Source organism: Protopterus annectens, chromosome 13.part0, assembly GCF_019279795.1.
Source record: "Protopterus annectens isolate FY-2018-M chromosome 13.part0, PAN1.0, whole genome shotgun sequence".
Classification (NCBI taxonomy): Eukaryota; Metazoa; Chordata; order Ceratodontiformes; family Protopteridae; genus Protopterus; species Protopterus annectens.
Genome location: NC_056747.1, coordinates 324,053,104 through 324,072,268, shown reverse-complemented (window position 1 = coordinate 324,072,268; position 19,165 = coordinate 324,053,104). Strand labels below are relative to the sequence as shown.

Sequence of the window (19,165 nt, the reverse complement as noted above, 5' to 3'; positions counted from 1 at the left end):
AAAAAGACCACAGTGAAGAACTTCTCAAAAGCAAACTTCACACTTCTTAAGACTGGAGTGGTATCCTTCAAGTCCCCCGAGCCAGTGGAAACCACAACCCACGCTGCTGAAACCCTTACAAATGCCTTCTACGAGCACCTCCAGGAATGTATGGATCAAGCAATCCCTAATAAAATCAAGACCTTTTCCACCAAAGGCAGGCCCGGTCTGGTGGACTCCAGCCATAAACAAACTCTACAACAAGAGGAGAAAGCTACTACATGACAGAGCAAAATCCCTAAATGGGAAGGCATCTCTGATCAATACTAGCAAAAAACTACGATCACTCATAAAATCATCCAAGGCCAACTTTGAGAGTAAAATCGCTAATGACACAAAAGACAATCATAAAGCCTTCTTTAGCTATGTTAGAAACCTGGGTGGAAACTCCCAGATATGCTCAGAATTAGTCCAAAATGATAAAAAAATCACTGAACCCGCAGACATTGCCAACATACTGGCAGACAGGTTCAGTGCAAATTTCTTCCCTCCCTCCCCAAAAGGAGAAATATCTATCCCACCAGAGTCTAGCCTCCCAAACATCTCAGATGCCCAGGTGAGAGCTGCTCTCTAAAGCAAAAAACACAGCATCAATGGGACCGGACGGTGTGCTACACGAACTCAATGAGGAACTAAACCCACACATAAGGCTGCTGTTTAATCTTAGCCTTACTACAGGAAAAGAATCGGCAACTGTGGTCCCACTCCACAAAGGCGGTGCTTCTACAGACCCTGGAAATTACCGCCCCATAAGCTTGACGAGCCTTGTCTGCAAAGCTATGGAGAGGATCATAATGGAACTCATAAATAAAGACATTGGGGACCTACAGACACTGGATCCTACCAAATTTGGCTTTGTCAAGGGCAGATCCTGCCTCTTGAACTTGGTCGACTTTTTCGAAACAGTCACTAAGGCCATTGATGAGGGTAAGGCAGTTCACACAGCCTACCTTGACCTAGCAAAAGCATTCGACACAATACCCTACTCGGGCATCATAGAAAAGCTCACCAGCTTAGATGTAAACCCATATGTCACAAGATGGGTTGCAAACTGGCTCAAGGACAGAACACACAGGGTTAGAGTTGCTGGTGCCATGTCAGACTCTAAGCCGAGCGGTGTCCCACAGGGCTCAGTCCTGGGCCCCCTCTTGTTCGGCATTTATTTTTCTGAAGTGCAGGCAAACATAGGGGATTGTGGCTGACAAAATTTGCAGATGACTGCAAACTGGGCACCATAATTGACACTCCATCAGACACAGACATCCTCCAGAAAGGTCTCATAGAAATGGATAACTGGTGCCAGAGCCATGGCCTTAAGCTAAATGCCAAAAAATGTATAGTCATACCCTTTGGGAAAAACAAGGTAACCCCTAATTACCACATAGGTGGTAATCCATTAAACACGGAAGAAGTTATTAGGGACCTGGGGACCCAAGTTGACAGTAACCTCTCTTCTGACACTCACATTGCCAAAGTGGTTAGGAAGACCTTCTACATTGCCCACCTGATCATGAAGGGATTCACATCCAGATCAGGAGAGGTCATTGTACCCCTGTACTCTTCACTTATCAGACCAATGATTGAGTACAGAATGTACCTTACCCGACACCTGCAGCAGTTGGAAAGACCCCAAAAGTTCCTCACCAAAAGGATAAAGGGGCTCAAACATATGTCATACGATGCCCGACTGAAGAAACTCCAGGTCTATTCAGTCGATACCGCACAAATCTGCTCAGAGGTGATCTGTGCCTGACATACAAGGCCATGTCCAACCCGGAATTAATGGACATGCTCCACCTCAAAAAATCCAAATCCACCAGAGCCACGAGAGCAAGAGACTTAAACCTCAACACGGATATAAATAGGATGTGCTGGACGGACAGATTCATCACCCAGAGACTCCCTACACTATGGAACAGAATCCCAGTCCATGTGAGGCAGAGCCCCTCACTGACTCTGTTCAAGAGAAATCTTGACGAGTGGATGGGAGATCGTAGGTTTAATCATCTCTGTATCACTGCTGGACAGAGGCACAGCAAACTAATGGGTATAGTATTCTCATCCTAAGGGGTGGTGAAAGCCACACACACTCTGGCTAGGCTTATAAATGCCCTAGGGCAGATAGCCTAGTATGAACCTATGAACCTATGAACCTATAAGACACTACAGCTATTCAAGTAGTTACACCATTGTATAATGAATACCAAACAGTGTGGTCTGGCGGTACACTGAAGTATCCCATGAAAACATTTGGCACCCATTTTGGTGAAGCCACATTGACTAGCTCATGTTAAAGACCTACATTATCATGATATTGTGGGGGCCTCCCTGGAACAGTACAATTACCCCATGTGAGAATCAAACCCTGTACCTTGTGTCTGTAAAGTAAACACCTTACTCATTATGCCAACCTCCCACCCAAATGGCCTTGTAGTACAAGTATGTTATAACAAGTATCATAGCAGGGGATATCCTAGGGGTCAGTCCTTGGGTTACTCCTCTTTGGCATTTATTTCTCGGAGGTCAAAGCAAAGGTTAAGGGTTAATAGTTGACACTGTCTGACTGTAAACTTGGTACCATCATAAACTCCTAAGAGGACTCCAAAATCCTCCAAGAGGGCATTTCCAAAACAAATAGCTAGTGTCAAAACCATGGGCAAACCAAATGCCAGGAAAAGTACATTAATTATATCCTGCACCAAGCATGACTTTCCTTGTAACTATCATATTGCTAACACCCCCCTAAAAGTTGATCACATAGTCAGGGACGTGAGAACTTATGATGACAGCAAACTGTCAGGGATCTGGGAATATATACTGCCAGTGAGGTGTCCTTTGATCATCATGTATCCACTGTTGTAAGGAAGTCCGTTCTCATTCCAGAGCTTATATACAAGGGTATGGAATCCAGGTCCAGGAATGTAATCATTCCAATATACTCGGCTTTCTTCAGGCTCATCATTGAATCTAATGTCCCATTAGGTAGGCACCTGGCCAAATACCTGCCACATCGGGGCAACTACAGCTCTTTTTGTAAGACAGAAAAGAATCAAGGAGGGCCGAAATTACAAGGACAATGCCGACGCCTAATTTACAAGAACAATGCCGACTCCTAAATTACAAGAACAATGCCGACTCCTAAATTACAAGAACAATGCCGACTCCTAAATTACAAGAACAATGCCGACGCCTAAATTACAAGGACAATGCCGACGCCTAAATTACAAGGACAATGCCGACTCTTCCATACAGGCTGATAACAGGCAACCTCTGCCATGCTGATACAACCTCAACAGACCCTGTAGTGTCAGACCTACGACACATTCACCTGCTCAAGTGATCTCAATCTGCTTTGGAACATAAACACACCATATTGGAAGGATAGATGTGCATCACAAAGAAGAACTGAGTGGAACTATCTTCTAGTGCACAAAGCAAACTACTTCTCTTACTCTATTCAAATGTTATTTGGATAGACGGGAAACCGCAAATTCACCCCTGAGTTAGCACTCATTCCTCATGGATAGGGGCAACAAGTAAATATCCCAGCATATCTTTTCTCTTTTCACCTCTAGGTTACTCATATGCAAAATGAAAGGGCTAAAAAACTACCATAGGAGTGTAAGGCTGGGCTTCTTAGGATCTTCACAGATCAATAGCCTAGCAAGTACCAGTGAACCTATGAACAAGCACATACAGACCCTACAACATGCTACAGCAGAGCTATAGAGACTGTTTAGTACAATCATATCATAACAAGTGCCATAACAGGCACATACAGATGCTACAACATGCTACAGCAGAGCTATAGAGACTGTTTAGTACAATCATATCATAACAAGTGCCATAACAGGCACATACAGACGCTACAACATGCTACAGCAGAGCTATAGAGACTGTTTAGTACAATCATATCATAACAAGTGCCATAACAGGCACATACAGATGCTACAACATGCTACAACAGAGCTATAGAGACTGTTTAGTACAATCATATCATAACAAGTGCCATAACAGGTACATACAGACCCTACAACATGCTACAGCAGAGCTATAGAGACTGTTTAGTACAACCATATCATAACAAGTGCCATAACAGGCACATACTGACCCTACAACATACTATGTCAGAGATACAGAGACTGCATACGCATGTCCACATACAGCACACGTTCGTACCAGTCCCTCCGTAGCACTATATAGGACTGCTTGACTAAGTCTGTCTACTTCATTAGCTTCCTACTATTGATTGAGTGCTGTAAATCTGTGTTACCATCAAGGGGGTGCTCAACAGTCATGTCACACCTTCGAAGTGCTGAAAACATTAGGTCAACTAGCTATACACAACACTATTCTGTACCTCCCAGCAATCACAATCTTTTGCAGTGTATGTGAGGTTCAATTGTCAGTCTCTGCTATTTGTCCTTTGCTGAATTGAGACGGTTAGATTATCAAAAAAGTATTATGCTGCAGACTCTGTCTGTAACTATTTATCATGGAAAACTTCAAATATATAGGCACTTTCCTATTGTGTCATTACATATATTATAATATTTCATTTTATACTACCAATGTAAACATTTGATGAAGAGGATGTTTTGAATGTGAATTAAAAAATAGCTGTAATATAGTGAATTACTGAGAAAATATGAAATTAATTATTGCAATAAAAATATTATTCAACCCTTGGAGATAATTATAACACTTGACCACACCTTGTGTCATGTTATACTTCTAGGGGTTAATTATCTAGGACAGTTGAATTCTGTCTGGGTCACATTTGGGCAGTAAAGCATGACATAGCATTGGTTACTTAGGGCTGACCACCACTGCACTGGGTATTATGAAGAGGTATATCTGAACACACTAGGTGCAGGTAAATTACCTAACTCTTACGAGAATGCTCACTCATAAGAGTGAATTAAATAAAATGTGTCTGGAATTAAGTGACATTTTATTGACAATGTTACTATCCCAAGTAAAGAATGACCAACCACAGACCAGGATTTTCATTGGCATTGCAGACTGCTGTATTATGTTTACAGGACATATTAAATGGCCTGCATGCAAAATAATACTGTATTTTATTGTTTTCTACAAAAACAGAGGCTCCAATTTGGATTTTCATTGCTACATCCACCCACAATGAAACTATTATTAAATGCAGAATGAAATTCAAACTGAAAAATCATCAACATAGTATAAATTATTATCCTTTCAGAGTTCATCTTTTAGATGCAGGATATCCTAACAAGTTTCAGAACAGTATTTGTTTAATTCTTAATAGCAGGCATTTTCAAGATGAAATTCTCAGTATGATTCCCCCAGCATGCAAGTGTAGGCGCGCGCACACACACACACACACACACACACACACACACACACACACACACACACACACACACATCCAGTAAATCAGTCACTCTCTATAAGAGGATTCAGAATACACAACAGATTTAAAACAAATTTCAGGGTAGACCACCTGTCTAGATTATAAAAAAAGAACATAGATATTTAAGCTTTCAATAAGAACTTTTAGGGATTGCGCAGAAACAGTAGTGGATAAATAAATAGCATCAGGCAGTGCATAACTAAGCATTTGCAAATTGCTGAAAATCCATGAAAATCCATGAAAAATACTAACAGAAGTGGCTTCCCATATCTAAACACCCTGGTCTGGTTCACAAATGTAATTTCTGCACACACATTGTCTTTTCTGTTTTGCATTGTATAGGGATGCTCTACTAAAACTCCTTGACAGTGTTATGCATAAATTCAATTCTGCTTTCAATTACATCTCTAGCTTTCTTTACCACCCCTTTCACCGCTTAGTTATGTTAAAGTTTTTTTTCAGCTTTGGCAACATGCTGAGCTGCAAAAGAGTTTATTTTGAAAGTGTTAAACAAATAATGCAAACAAGGGCAACTGCATAGCCATTTAACATGCCATTAGTAATGGGGCAAGAAGAACTAAACAAAGAATAGGTGGCAAACTACGAAAAGTTAATTAATAACACATACATTTGCTGTATTATATGAAATGGGAACTCAGCAAGACATACTTAAAGCATCCTGCACGTTTATTTTGGTGCAATGTAAGTCCTGTAGGAGGACATCCACCATAAAAAGCAAAGCAGCAAAGACTTATATCTGTTTTATCAAGACCACAGCCAGTTCTGAACACACTAATGTTTTTAGAACACGAGTAATATCTGGTATTAGGGACTAGAATTAACGATAGACAAATCAGTAACTATTAGCCAACTAGACTAAGGGGGTACTCTGTTGGATGCAGATTCACAGATAAAATGCTTATTCTCTAGGGGGTCAGAAAAAATAACAAAGGTACTAACATGTCTAGCAATAATCATCTTGTTTTTGTTTTTTGTTTTTTTGTGGCTTCCAGTATAGAATTTACATTGCAGAAATATTTCTGCATTTCCAAATAAAAATGAAAACTTCTGTTTACAAAGAAAAAAACATAATGCCAGACATCTTCCATCTTTGTAGTAGGTGGCATTCTCTGGCTTGCTAATGCTAGTATGGTCGGTGGGAATGAATGCATCTTGTGCACAGTACAAGATTTCTCCTAACACTGGGTGCGATAATACTGTCAATGTTATGGTGTCATACTGATGGAGTGAAAGTAGAGATTTTGTCATGAATATTGTAGTAGGATTTTGGATATGGCTTTTCCATTTGATCTCCTTTGATAAAATGGCCCATACCTTTCACTTAGGCGCACCAGATGAAGAGGGGTTATTGCATTTAGACAGCGAGAAGTTTGATTTCAACAAAATAAGGGAAGAGAGAAAACATATAGTTCTTGTATATAGCTTTATTAAAGTTTAGGTGGGAATGTGGAGGATTTATATCAGCAAAACAAAAGAAAGTAGTTAGAAAGTCATTATTATAAAGAATTGACTGAAATTTGACTTTTCTCCGACAAGTGAACAGAACACAAACTTGGATATTGAGATAAATAAAATAGTAAAAAAGCCTTCTTCCATGTGTTCAGATGAAAGAAAGCAGACTTTCATGAAATAAAATCACAGTTAGCATAAATATTCAGGAAAAAAAGATTAGTCCAGTCCTGTGACAGAAGGAAGGGGTTAGAAAAGAACGGTAAAGGTGGACAAGTCCATTGGCCCTTATGGGATTTGCTGTAAAGTTCTTTTAGAAGGGAGAGAACTGGCAATAATTACCAAACTATACTTTTTAACAAGTCACAATAGGAGTGTAGGGAAAACTGTAAGAAGCCAGAAGTAATTCCCTTTCACATGAGTCAGGCATCAGAATAACGATCTTCCAGTTTGATTCCTGCTTTAGGGAAACCATCGAATCCCTATTAAAGGAATGGCCTACAGAACATCCAGAAACGTGTGGGCAGCAGGGCATGAGGAAACAGTTTCACAAAGAGAAAGACATAGCAAAAAAGCTATGCTAATGAGGTGTGAGGTCACAGAACTGTGATTCACCATTATATCTGCTATGCCCAGTTCAAGTATACTGTAATAAGCTTGTACCAGGAATAAGGGATTAGCGAGTCCCAAATGCAGAATGTCTTGAGGACAAGTTTAATGTTTTTCTGATGTTACAAGCTATAAGACAGAGCTGATGCACAAGAAGGTGCTGAAATGATGAAAGTGGGAATTGGCAATGTTAGAGGTATGATCACAGACAAGTTATGTTAAAATCAGTGCAGGACTGATAAACAGGGAGTCTTGGAAGCAAAAAGAAGCCAGAAGTAATTCCCTTTCACATGATGAAGTCAGTCAGGCATCAGACTAACGATCTTCCAGTTTGATTCCTGCAGGGGCAACCTGGGAGCAATGTATGGTTAAATGACTTGCTCAAGGTCACACAGTAAGCATATTAGGGCTGAGGGAATTAAACCCACTGTGTCCTACACTTCAGCAATGCAGCACTACAGTTCCTCTGCTTTGGTTTCACCCTTTACCCTTGCAGTTATCCCAGCAGCCACTTACATTGCTCCCAGGTTGCCCCTGCAGGAATCAAACTGGAAGATCATTATTCTGATGCCTGACTGACTTCATCATGTGAAAGGAAATTACTTCTGGCTTCTTGCTTCCAAGAATCCCTGTTTATCAGTCCTGCACTGATTTTGCAAACGGCAATTAGCTTGTGCTCAGTGGCACGGGAAAATAACTTTCTTGGGTGGCATAAGCCAGGGAACCTTGTTGGCTAGGCTTATGTAGGCCCTTGGGCCAATAGCCTAGTACCTACCTATGAACATAGGGAAAGAGCACATGAGTGGTGGTGGTGGGGGGAACTAACAACTGGAGTGGAAACTGGCCTGTACACATTAATACACTTATCAGCTGTCAGTAAAGAGTGATTCAGTTTTATGAACTGGTTACAGGAAACCTTCACATGGGTGTACCAACTGGTGTCAGCTTCATCATGACCTTTGACTCAGACATGCACAGGTGGCTGCTGGGAAAACTGCAAGGGTAAAGGGTGAAACCAAGGCAGAGGAACTGTAGTACTGCATGGCTGAAGTGTAGGACACAGAGGGTTTGGTGCAGTGGACAATACCAAGAAAAATGAAAGTGAACTGCTCTCAGTACTGTTCGGAGTGGTTGTTTCTGACATATCCAAGGGAAGGTGGGATAGGTTCGTCCTTTAAGGTGATGATGTAAACATAAGTGTAGTAAAGCAAAAGGAGGGTAAAGGTCAAAGAAAGGATTCACAAAAGCTAAGGGGACAGAAAGGTAATACTTAAGATTCAGTGTATAAAGTACAAAGTAATGCAGCTGGGCTACAGAAATCCTCATGTGAAGTTTATCTGCTGAGCTGGAAGGCGTGGAATGTATTGCAACAGAGCAGGAACCAGGTCTGGCATGGTGGTTACACTTGGACTTCACCACCAGAAGCAGAGTGAGAGAGAGTAGCAACTGGAGCAAACAGAAAGCAGAGTCGTATCATCAGTGACATAGATGTCAGATACAAAGAACTAATGCTTCTGCACTACTGGTCCTTGGCAGGTCAAAAGTTGAGAATTGTGTGCCATTCTACATACCATTCAAGAAAAAAAGACATCAAGCTTCTAGAAGGAATTCGGAGGGGAAAAACATCAGGAGGGTACATGAGCTGGTAAGAAAAGAATACAACCAGATGCAAGACACTGGTGAGATGTGATATAGGCATACAGGGTCATGTCAGAGAAATATGAATAGGAAAAACAAATGGGAAGGGGAGAGACACAAGCAAAAGAGACTGCAGATTGTGTGGACCAACTTCTCCCTAGGTCTGCAAAATAACTTTCTTACAGAGGGCCGTGTGGCTATGGAATGGATTTCCAGAATGGTTGGTGGAAAATAGATCCATGCAGGCATTCAAGACTGCATGATATAAATGGAGACAGATTGTGGAGGAGGGGAAGAGACAGCCAGAATAAAGGCAGAATGTTACATGCACTTAAAATACTACTAGATAGACTTATTTTCTCCTTCTGCTCTCAAACAAATTAATGCAATAAGCTAAATGGAAAAGTGAGAAAATAGTGAAGGCAGTTTGTAGTTTACTGGACTGCTTGGAGTGACCAGTAGAAAAGACACAGTCAAATGTCTCTACAGGCAGATGGAAATTAGCTTGTGCAAAATCCTGGAGACCTCATCACTGCAAATATATAGCCTAGAGGTGGGTCAAAGAGAAGCCATGTAAAGAGTTATGAGATCTTACTTGTGTAGTCTTGAAGAACAAAGGCAGAAAGGGGACTTTATGTTGCAGTGACACTTAGTACAGAGGGTTAAGACTGTCAGCTGTATTTCCCGTGGTACAGGGTTTAATTCCCTCAGCCCTAATATGCCTACTGTGCGACCTTGAGCAAGTCATTTAACCATACATTGCTCCCAGGTTGCCCCTGAAAAGGCACTCTCTCTCCAGTGGGCCTGATTAACAAATGGGTATCATTAATAATACTAATAATAATGTTGTTGTGTCTTTCGGCTTTTCCCGGTTAGGGGTCGCCACAGCGGAACTCCAGTCCGCTAATTATTGGCAGTTGATTTTTTATGTGCTGAGTTGCCAGCCCTAATGCACAACCTTCAACGAAGGTACGCCCATTCACGCATGTCTCCACGCAGAAGACGCTCTAGCTGAGAGTTGAACCGGACAGCGTCTTACTGTGATAATAATAATAATAATAATAATAATAATAATGTCAAAATCAGAAAATAAAACGTGTCTCAGAGGAGAAAGGAAACAAGGAAAAGCATTTTTTTTCAGAGAATGGTGATGAATAAGTAAACATGTCTTCTGAGGAGGTCATAAGAAAAAAAATTATGCAGTAAATTCAAGGTTGCTTGGGACAGACAAAGCAAGCAAGTATGACAGAGGGAAACAGTAAGGTGCACTTATTAAGGATGAGCTGCAGATCATCTAGTAGGTAGGAAAAGGGGATAACAAGGTGGGCCAAAGTCTGTGTTTCTAAACTCAGTAGCTCCCTGCAATGAGTTCAGGTTAATCTTCTTCTTCTTCCTTCGGCTGCTCCTGTTAGGGGTCGCCACAGCGGATCAACTGTTTCCATTTCTTCCTGTCCTCTGCATCTTGCTCTGTCACACCAACCACCTGCATGTCCTCTCTCACCACATCCATAAACCTTATCTTAGGCCTTCCTCTTTTCTTGTTACCTGGCAGCTTCATCCTTAGCATCTTTTTCCCCAATATACTCAGCATCCCTCCTCAGCACATGTCCAAAGCAATGCAATCTTGCCTCTCTGGCTTTGTCTCCAAACCTTCCAACCTGGGCTAACCCTCTAATATACTTATTCCTAATCCTGTCCACCCTTGTCATACCCAGTGCAAATCTTAACATATTTAACTCTGCCACGTCCAGCTCTGACTCCTGCCTTTGTCAATGCCACTGTCGCCAACCCATATAACATAGCTGGGTCTCACTACTCTCTTGTAGACCTTCCCTTTCACTCTTACTGGTACTTGCCTGTCACAAATCACTCCTGACACTCTTCTCCACCCACTCCAACCTGCCTGTTAATAAAACCATATATAGCAAAAGTATACAAATGGCTATGAAACAGAGATGGTGGCATTTATACCAGGAAACATAGTGCAGGACAGCACATTAGTAAAGAACTCTTGCAACACAAATGCGATAATCTGACAAGGGATATGAGACATTAAGAGCTTTAATAAATTAATGTGGAATTACAGTAGTGCAGTGCTGTGGTGTGTGCTGTAGCTGCTTAGAAGGCTACAGTGCATTCTAAAGTTTAAATGTGTTATCAGGAATTACTGTACAAGTGATACATAGTTTTACCTAAGGAAGGGCACTGTTGATAACCAATGTGCCTTTACTTTGCTTTCCTGATATCTCATCTATCTTCCTCTTTCCTGTATTTTTTTAATGCAGACTGCTTCACTCGATATGTAACTTACATGCACTAATGCAGACTGCTTCACTGGATATGTAACTTAATGCAGACTGCTTCACTTGATATGTAACTTAATGCAGACTGCTTCACTGGATATGTAACTTAATGCAGACTGCTTCACTGGATATGTAACTTACATACACTAATACAGACTGCTTCACTGGATATGTAACAATGCAGACTGCTTCACTGGATATGTAACTTAATACAGACTGCTTCACTGGATATGTAACTTACATGCACTAATGCAGACTGCTTCATTGGATATGGCACTTAATGCACACTGCTTCACTAGATATGTAACTTAATGCAGACTGCTTCACTGGATATGTAACTTAATGCAAACTGCTTCACTGGATATGTAACTTACATGCACTAATGCAGACTGCTTCATTGGATATGTAACAATGCACACCGCTTCACTTGATATGTAACTTAATGCAGACTGCTTCACTGGATATGTAACTTAATGTAGACTGCTTCACTGGATATGTAACTTAATGCAGACTGCTTCACTGTATATGTAACTTAATGCAGACTGCTTCACTGGTTATGTAACTTAATGCAGACTGCTTCACTGGATATGTAACTTACATACACTAATACAGACTGCTTCACTGGATATGTAACAATGCAGACTGCTTCACTGGATATGTAACAATGCAGACTGCTTCACTGTATATGTAACTTAATGCAGACTGCTTCACTGTATATGTAACTTAATGCAGACTGCTTCACTGGATATGTAACTTAATGTAGACTGCTTCACTGGATATGTAACTTAATGCAAACTGCTTCACTGGATATGTAACTTACATGCACTAATGCAGACTGCTTCATTGGATATGTAACAATGCACACCGCTTCACTTGATATGTAACTTAATGCAGACTGCTTCACTGGATATGTAACTTACATACACTAATACAGACTGCTTCACTGGATATGTAACAATGCAGACTGCTTCACTGGATATGTAACTTAATGTAGACTGCTTCACTGTATATGTAACTTAATGTAGACTGCTTCACTGGATATGTAACTTAATGCAGACTGCTTCACTGGTTATGTAACTTAATGCAGACTGCTTCACTGGATATGTAACGTACATGCACTTTGTCCCCCTGCTGCTTATGATGTTCTCTTCCCTTCCTTAGTACTCCCCTGGAAAAGGTGTGTGTTTCTCTCCAGGGAACTATAATTAAATGGATTCCCTTGATGTATGTACTACTTCCTCTGTTCCTTAGCTTCCACTTACTATATTTCTTTTCTTTCTCAAGCTCCCTTCATAATGTTCTCTTGGAAAGGTTCTGGTTATCATTGTCTAGTATTTTCCTGTCCTTCCTAGTTTTGCCTCATTACTTCCATTTCTATAGCCAATAAACTGACTGGCTGACCTGTGTCACTTTCATATAAATATTTTGAAATCTCACCCTTCAAAAACATATATTCAAGTAGCCAAAGCCTTCGTTTCTATACATGCTTAGCTGTTTGCCTATTAGTTTTTTGATTCTGAGTGGAGGATTAAAATCTGTCTAGTTGTTCCCACCATACTTCACTACCACCTGCTCAAACAAATGTGTTCTCAACCTTATATCTCTTTTAGAACTACAGTCCTGAAAGTTTTTACCATATGTACTAATACCAGAAAGGAAGTTTCTTACTATAAAATTTTATGGTTTGAATGGAAATTAATTTTAAATTTTTACTTGTTTTTAAGTGCTTGAAATACTAATTGTTAATCATTCCTAATGCTATTACTTACAAGAAGACATCTAGTCAGGACATTAGAATATGCTTGCTGCCTTAACATCTCTTCTGATCATTTTATCATCTGTTATTTACAGTAGAGTCAATTATCTGAACTAATTGGGACCTAGGGTAGTTTGGATAATCAAAATGTTCAGATAATCAAACATATAATTGAACCCGATTAAGAAAAAAACTTCTAAAATTTTGTATTTTTCTGCATGCAGGAATATACTTTTCACTCATTCAGTGACTGCAGTGGACAATAAAGAATATTTTTCACATGCGAGCTGGCTATAAGCTCAAAAAACACGCTCAAGCGAATACATATAATGTTTACATATTCAGGCTTTATGATTTTTCCTACCAGAATTTTTGAAAGGCTGGTTCAGATAACTGACGTTTCAGATAATCAACATTCGGATAATTGACTCTCTACTGTATATACTTTTGTAAAGTTGTTTATTTTGTATATATCTTGCCTATTAGGGATTACAGAGCTTGTGTAACCCATTTTGTCACTGCTACCACTTACTGGACATTTTCTCCTTTTGTTTCTAGGCATATTTAGTCCCAGTAGTGCGTGCAAGGAGTTGCTGGATAACATATCTAACAGTCATCATTGAGCACATACCTAGATGACTAGAAACAGATTTAGGTAAGACATTTTAGTTCCTGTGTCGACAAAAGCCACCTAGAAACAACTTTTCATCCAATGTTCTGTACTCAGCATCTGCATCTGGAAGCACATTTGCTTAGCAGCTACAACCCATTGGCCTCCCTGGCCTTCTAGCCTCTCTTCCACATTGCAGTGTATGTCAGCTGATTCACAGAAGCCAATTAGGGCCCAGGGGCTCTGACTTTGGTCAGGTTAGTTGGAACTTGGCCCCTCAGAGGAGTCTAATCAGTGCACCAAAAAAAGTGGCAATACCTGCAATGCAGCAAGTGGCAGCACCTGTGATTCATCCACCCTTCCACTCAGACAGGTGCTGTTTTGTATTTAGACTACACTGATACTTTAGTCCAAACAAATTAGTCTTCCAGTAGGAATACATTATTTGAATCTAAAAGTTTTGTTTAAATATATCAGCTATTCAAAACAATAGAACTATCTTATGCACCCTACTCAAAAAACATTTACAGATTTTCAGTAGGATCAAGTACATTTCAAAATATCTTTGTATTTTGTCCATGTGGTTATCAAACTAACACTCTATCACCTACTCTCTCTCTATGCAAAAATAAATGTTCATAGATTATTACTAGGCCTGTCCTTGTGGGCCATTTTAAGCCTAGCCAGGTACCCCATGTGAGAATTAAACCCTGCACCTTGTGTCTGTAAGGTAAACACCTTAACAATTATGTCAACCTCCCACCCTAAAACAGCAATTTTGTTTATTTAGCTTGAAACTCAACTATTTGTCTGAAGTACTGCCTTTAGCCTTTCATTTGCTTTTCAAAGGTAAGAATCAAATCCTGTATCTTCTGTCAGGTAAACATCTTATCTATTACACCATATAACTGTTTCATACACAATCATACACAATCCTAGAGAGGCCTCAGTATTATTAATATCACCATAATATGGTACTGACACTTTTCCTCTAGCTGTCAAGTTTAGACTGACAGTCACCCAATGAATTGCTGCATGAAAAAGCTATCTGGTGTTTGTAGTATTGCAGAATTTATCATTACTTGTAACTTGAAAAAAAAAATACATCGCTGAATTTGCCTCACATAATACTAGACTTTTTACCTTCATCTAGTTCACAAGTTCTTTGTGGAGACATCGTTCTAAACAATCCTTTAACTGACCATCCCATAGACAGTCACCTCTCTAGCCCTTCCTCACATGTTTGCATGGCTCCTATTTAGTCCGATTTGCCTATAGTAATGCAAGCAATATATTCCACAAAATGTCCCTTCTCCATTCTTTGACATGGAAACATGTCTATAGAGTTTGTAGAACAGAGTATGCACTGTACTTTAAGAAGCATTTAATGGACTAAAAGTACATATAAATATCAAGCATGTGCTGGTCTCAGTGCCATTTTGAGAGTGCAGTCAGAGAGTGAGCGTGTACAAGTGTAATAGCTAGTGTGTATACAAGTTTACCCAAGCTAAAGTTAATAAGCCTCAATCTTAATGTGTTTGTACATAATAAAGCTGCTTGAACAGAATCCACAAAGTCTTGTCTATTGTATCCTGACTAGACGAGCGACATGGTGTCAGAACCAGGATTCCAAAGACTGCTTTCCAGAGCTACGAGGTGCAGAGTTAATAGTGAAGGTAAACTAAGAGAAACGAGCATGAAAAAGAGTCAGAAAAGAACCAAAGGTAATGAAAACTTGCATGAACAGTTTATTTTATAAAAAAGATAAAATGGAGCATTACAAAGGCACAAACTGCATTATTAAACAATCGAGTGGCACAAAAGGCTTGTTGAATAAACAAAATGTTTAAAATTAAGAGATTTGATAAAATAAGCATCAGAAAAGTACATCAGGGGTCTGGAGTTACCTCAGAATTCTAAAACGAGCATGTTTAAAGCAAAACGGGCATGTTTACAGTAAAACGAGCACAGGAAAAGTATAATGAGCATGGAAAGAGATTAAACGAGCAAAACAGGCACATTAAGTGTAACTAAAGCAAGGCAACTGCATGTTTTGGCAAAGTGCTTTTTTTTTACCGTAATTGCTACTTTGTATTGAATTCAGGGCATAACTAAAATTATTCGAAGTATCTCAAAGTGTGTAAAAGTGTTTTCAGCATGTGCTTATTACTGTGTGTGTACTCTGAAAAGTTTATTTGTGTGCAAAGTGCAGCTATTTTGTAAAGTACAGTCAAAGTACAGCCATTTCAAAAAGTTTATAGTGCTGGGTGTGTTAATTCACAAAGTGTCACCATTACAGTGTGTTTCTTGCACTTTAAAGAACTATCTAGCAAAGTACTGCCATTTTGGAGGTTTCAGTGTGCCATGCACTGTTTATTTGTAAAGTGTAGTTACTTCAAAATGTTTCTTACTTGAAGCTTCTTCTGCCCAGGTCTTTTGCACAGGGCAGTTATTTTGAAATGTTTCTTACACTGATGAGGTGATTTTTGCAGTACAGTAATTTCAAGACTATTACAGTGTCCAAGAGACTTATTTCACAAAGTTCAGTTATTCAGAGGCTTGTTGTGCTATTGGGCATAGTTACAAATACTGGCATAAATTTCTGGCATGTGTGTATGTGTGTGTGTGGGGGTCTATATTACTTACTCGAACTGTCAGAATGTAAGAGTACCCTTCCATCGACACCCAAGGGTCGAACGTCCTCTTCAGCGAATGGCCACATCATCGATTTCTGTCTTTGGAACCTCCACTTCATAGTGTTTGTTAAATTGTGTCATGTGTATTTGGGCTACCAATTTCTTTCCCCTTGGAAAGAAATAGATGATGTGGCCATTCGATGAAGAGGACATTCGACACTTAAGTGTCGATGGAAATGTACTAGGCATTCTGACAATTCGAGTAAGTAATATAGACCCTGTGTGTGTGTGTTCATGCATATTTGCAAAATCCTCCACTGCTATGTGTTAACATGGCAGATGGATTTTGAAAGCGCTCACCATTTGTATTTATCAAAATATTGCAGAGAATTGGAGAATATTTGAGCAAGGAGTATGATATTTTTATACAAGCAGCTTATTCTGACAAAGATGCATACACCAGGGCATTCATTTTGCTAAACCTAGCTGGGTCAGAGGGCATTGAAAGAGTGTTCATTTGTGCATGCACCAGCAGTATATGAGGGAGAAGGTGAAAATCATCATATTGCTGTATCAAGGGAAGACCCAGAGTGTTTGATGTGCAAATTCAGAGAAATGTGTAACTCCCAGACAAATATTACATTAGAGTGGCTTTTGTTTTACACAAGAGATCAGAAACCAGGGGAGACTTTTGCAGCTTATATTACTGACCTGAGGAACAAAGCTAAAATGTGTCCATTTGGTGACTTAAAAGATGAGTTGATAAAGGACAGGCTTGTGTATGGTATTAATAGTGCTGCTGTGAGAAAGATTTTGCTTTGTGACAGTGATTTAATGTTAAGCAAAGCTATTGAGATTTGTCAAATCCATGAAGTTACAGAAGGCACACATGTATGCTTGCAAGTGATAACAGCATAGTTTTGGCAGGCTCCAGCGCAAATGTAGGCAGTATGGAACATGTGGCAAACAGAAGCAGGCCTAAGCACATGGCAACCACAACTCCTGCGGGTTCCCTGAGGAAACCACATAGTTTTTCAACAAGTTCTAGGACTAGCTTAGTTAAAGGAGCATGCTGAGTGCAGTATCAGCAAAACCCAAATCTAGCTTTATAGTCAATTGTTGCAATTGTGGTGCCAATAGAAATGCTTAGCATTTTGGTCAGCAATGCCACAAGTGTAAGTAATGGAATCATTTTCAAAACTTTTGCAAATCAAGTAAACCTCACACAGTTATAAAGAAGGGCCACTCAGAAAAGCAAGTTGATCATATAGAGAGCTGCAATTCTACTTTCGATGTAGATGGTGTATCAGTAATTGGTGAAAAGTTTGATGCAGTGAATTTGTTGGCAAAGAACAAAGTATTTTGCACTGTCCAGATCAATGGTAAATCCACAGAGCTCAACGTAGACACCATATAATGTTATGTCAGCAGACACATTTGCTAAAGTGAGCGTGGGTGAACAACTCAATGTGGCTAGTAGCGTGAAACTTGTTGCTTATGGAAGTAAAGAAATTCAGACCGAAGGCTCACTAGTGCTTTCATGTTATTTGGCTAGCAACTGTTACAGCTCATTAGTCTATGTAGTCCGAAGACATGTGCAGCCATTACTGGGTCTCAGAGAGGCAGTTTAAGAATGATTCTACTTTCTTTAACCAAAGAAGTTCATCATATAAGCACATATCCTAGTTCCAATTTTTTTCAGAGTATGCTGATGTTTTCGATGACAAGTTGGGCAAACTTCCAGTTGTGTATTCTATGAAGTTAGGCCCAGAGGTCAGTCCAATGGTCAGACCAGCAAGAAATGTTCCAATAGCTATGCAGGATAAAGTTGAAGCTCAGTTGGATAAAATGGTGCAGCAAGGTGTAATTTGTCCAGTCACTGAATGGTGGTGGTGGTGCTGCGGTAGCGTTGTCACCTCACAGTACGATGTTGTCCTGTTCGATTCTCAGCTAGAGCATCTTCTGTGTGGTGACATGTGTGAATGGGCGTACCTTTGTTGAAGGTTGTGCATCAGAGCTGGCAACTCGGCACGTAAAAATATACTGCCAATCATTAGCGGACCGGAGTTCCGCTGTGGCGACCCCTAACCGGGAAAAGCCAAAAGACACAACAACAACAACAACAGAACCAACTGAATGGGTGTCGTCCATGTAGCAGCCTACAAGAAAGACTCAGATGAAATCAGAATATGTACTGACACAACAGATTTGAGCAAAGCATGAGAGAGGCCGCATCATCCAATGCATACAGTTGAAGAAGTTGCAGCTGTAATACCAAATGGCACTTTTTTTTCTCTCTTTGATGCAAAAAATTCATTTTAGCAAGTGATGCTTGATCACAAATCCTCATTACTGGCTACTTTCTGTACCCCATTTGGCAGGTACAGATTCTCAAGGATGCCATTTGGAATAAATTCTGCAAGAGAAATCTTTCAGTGTGCAATAGAGCAAATTTTTTTCAGGTTATCCTTGTGCCATAATAGTGGATGATTTATTGGTTGGAAGCAATGGTGAAGCAGAACATGACAGAAATCTTGAGAGTTTTAGACAGAGCACGTGAAGTGAACTTAAAGCTCAATCCTCTAAAGTGCAAATTTAGACTACCAGAAGTTACATATCTAGGTCATTTATTTACCAATACTGGCTTGAGACCAGACCCATCCAAGCAAGCAGCTATTCTTGAGATGCCAGCACCTGATAATGTTCAAGTTC

At 40.0% G+C, this 19,165-nt stretch overlaps 1 long non-coding RNA gene across 3 annotated transcripts in view; it reads left to right on the top strand.

Moving 5' to 3' along the window:
- Positions 1 to 19,165, top strand: part of LOC122787295 — a 130,584-nt gene that overhangs the window by 82,933 nt on the left and 28,486 nt on the right. For all 3 annotated transcript variants that reach the window (XR_006362563.1, XR_006362562.1, XR_006362564.1), the window contains one exon: positions 13,766 to 13,862. This is a non-coding gene — a long non-coding RNA (uncharacterized LOC122787295). The remainder of the gene's footprint in view (positions 1 to 13,765; positions 13,863 to 19,165) is intronic.